Source organism: Hoplias malabaricus, chromosome 8 (assembly GCF_029633855.1).
Source record: "Hoplias malabaricus isolate fHopMal1 chromosome 8, fHopMal1.hap1, whole genome shotgun sequence".
NCBI classification, from domain to species: domain Eukaryota; kingdom Metazoa; phylum Chordata; class Actinopteri; order Characiformes; family Erythrinidae; genus Hoplias; species Hoplias malabaricus.
The window spans coordinates 36,430,960-36,434,431 of NC_089807.1; positions in this window are offsets into that span (position 1 = coordinate 36,430,960).

Below are 3,472 nucleotides of genomic sequence, written 5' to 3' on the forward strand. Positions count from 1 at the left end.
GAATGAATCCTTAGGTTTGCTAAATAACATTCATTCATTTTCGGTAACCTTTTCATTCTGATCAAGGTCACAATGGGTCCGGAGCCCACCTGGAATCACTGGGCTCAAAAAAACAAAAAAACACTCCCTGGACAGGGCACTCCTCCTCACCCAGTCTCTAACAGCGAGCAAATTCACAGTCAATTCACCTACAAACATGCTTTTATACTGTAAGAGGAAACCATAACATCCTTAAAGGCAATGTTCTACTCCAAAAGCCTTTCCTCACCAGCTGCTAGCTCTCAGGTAAGTTTGTGCACTGGAAAAAGTTCCGGTGTTTTCACATAGCCCTGGCTTGGTAAATGGGCAGAAAAGTGTCTCAGTCTGAAATATCTCACCAATTTTTTCTGTGCGCTGGCATCTGGAGGCGTCTGGATGGTGGAGAGACCTCAGAAAGTTCAAAAGCATGATATCGGCTTATGTTTGCTGTTATAATTACAATATTTAAGGTGAAACAGACTCCAAATTTGGGAGATGCAGACAAAAAATAGGCTACAAATCTAAACAGCTTGAGTTACAAATGAGGCTCTCTAGTAATATGCACAGTTAATTAAAAGGTACAGACAAGGTAAATATCAAAGCAGTTACAGACTGCTGCTTACTCAAACTTTAAAAGATGAGGAGCTTCTGAATGAAAACAAATTTGTTTTGCTGTGATAACAGTAGTTCTCGAAAAACCTCTATGTATCCTTTAAGAATCCCTCTCAGACATGAAGAGAACCCCTCACAGTGACCCAAACCCTGCACAGACAGTAAGCTGAAGTAGAGTCTGAATTCATAACCCCACTAGGGCCGTGGCACTACCTGTTGTTCCACCATCCTGCTCCCGGTAGACTACAGCAGGGCTAGTGCTGTCCACAGCTGCTTTTACTCCAGCTGTTTGAACAAGGAAGCTCTAGGGCCTCAGGAGAGCAAGGTGAGTTTAACTGTGAATTAAGGCAGATTCAGAACTTCTTGGAATGAGTAACACAGTATTAACAAGTGCAAAACGTGTTTATTATTTTCAGTTTCCATTTACAACTGTGAGTTCACCCCCGTCCCCTGTCCCAAGCAGCACTGACTGGAGCTCAGCAGAGTATAAGACATCATCTGTGGCATTCAAGTGTATCTTATCTGTACAAATAAAATGAATCCATACTCAGCGCTGAGAAAACAATAACGATGAAACCAGTGAAATAAAGCTACATAGGACTGGTCAACGGAGCGGACAGGGGGTCAACGGAGTGGATTTCTGATTGTCGCACCAGAGCTGGTTTGGACGGTTGTTTTAATTAGAGAGGTGTTGCTGGTAATGGTACCTTGGCCTTTAACAGGGATTATATACAAACACGGCTTGGAACATTTCTTTCACCATATCAGAAGTCAGGGCTCCTAACAAAACACAATAAAGATGCTTCAACATGGGCCTGATGCTAATTTCCTCCAAAAGGAAACACCAGAACCCCTGAGAATCCTCCCAGTGGAGAATTTAAACACGTTGCTGTACGCACATCATGCAGTAGGAATCTAAAACACACACACATTCTCACTCTGCGCTAACACAACATTTATGTACACTACATGCTACTTTGAAGAGAGAATCCTGATATATAGGTTATCCATATAGAAGCAGCAGTGGCAAACCTTCGGGGCCTTCTAGGTCTTCAACGAAGGTCTAACAGATTTTTTAAATCAAACAAACAAATAAAAGCCTTATAAATAACATTTAAAAATAAACCTTATACACTTAGTTACATTCTGTAAAGTATTGCAGTAGTTCCTTTAGTTCAGTAAGATTTGTTTGGGAAATAAAAGGAGTTTTTCTCCTTCTCCTGTAAAGTTACTATTATGAAGATATAGGATTTTTTTATTTGCCAGACCTCCTACCGAGCCGAGCTTAGAAGAGGCATTTTCACTTACTGATTCCTAATGTTGAAACACGCATGCGCGGTAGGAACTGTTAGTTCAGCCATATTTCACAGAGAAAACTTAAAGGCTAAGCACCAGCTCTATGAAAGTGTCAAACAAATAAATACAGTGGAATTTGAGTTCCTAACTTGTGTTTATTGATAGTCAGAAAACATGTTATTTCTTACTAATTCAAGGAATAAGATTTAAAAGACCGTTGGTCTCCCCCCCCAACGGTGTTCGGAAACTCTAATAGACGTCTTGCCTGTGACGTAGATGGTGGTCAACAACTCTAGAAGTTGCACTTATTTTAATGTAAAATGAGGAAAAGGTGTGTTGTTTTTGGCTGCAATCATTCAATGTACAGTGGGACATCTGTGCACAAATGGCCCAAAGATCCCAAAATATCCGGGCACTTTGGAAAGGACCATCCGCTCACTCCGTTATCTGTAGCTCATTTCACTGGCGCTTTTCCAACAATATGGGCATGTAAGGAAACCAACGAAAGGTGTTCAAGAGCCTCTGTAACATGGAGGTAAACAGGGTAAGGACACTTACTTCGCCTGTTTTAGTTGGTGTTAGTTAACGTTAGCTTGACTCGCTAAACTCGGTGGCTCAGATTATACTCGGCTACGTAGCTGCATTACGGAGGTTTATAGTGTCGGATAAATTCGAGTTCGACTTCAATCACATTTACAAGAATAACGGTACCTCTAAATTTGAGTTTAGCTTATTGCTAGGCTATTGTCATGAATAATGTTGGTTATTTAGCTAGATACTGTCATAACAGTCAGTCATAACGGTGTTTTACCGCGGCGTTGTTCAGCTGTTGTCCACCAGTGACGTCACGGTTACATTCAAGAATTTCAGTAGCAAGCTCGGGTTTTTCCGTCAAATTAATAAAATTGTCAGTTTTAAAGCAAATTAAGCTGCTATTTTCATTTTAATTCATACTTATATATGTCAGTAACTAAAATAATGTGAAATACTCATGGAGGTCCATTAAGTGGTGCTTAGCCTTTAAGATGGCGCTACTACACCGTCTTTTGTTAGTTCAGCCATATTTCACACTCCAGTTAGGGAACTAAATTTGGAACAGTTTAGTGCATTTCCACTGACATAAACTGGTTCGCGAACCAGAAAAAAATAGTTCCCAACTGAAACCAAATAACAGTCGGTTCTTTAGCGTGAACTGTGGCTGAATAATAGGAAATAAGACCGAAACACGCTTCATTTGTGTGTGTTTCTGGGGCTGTGTTTGGTGCGACACATTGCGCACTAGCCAGAGCCTCAGCAGGACGGCTTGGAACTCAGCAACATTTACGAACATACATATCAGAGAGAGGAGGATTGCTGAATTTGTTTTATTTCACATGAGTGTGTGTTTTTGCCTTAAATATCATAAAGGAAAGTGGTGGGGAGACATTTTGTGGTGTTAGTGTGTTTATAAACATTCCATAGAGCTGTGCACCGCCACCTGCAACTTCACATGCTTTAAAATGTTACATTGAATAAAAAGGTAATTATAATTCTTAAAATCAGCAAA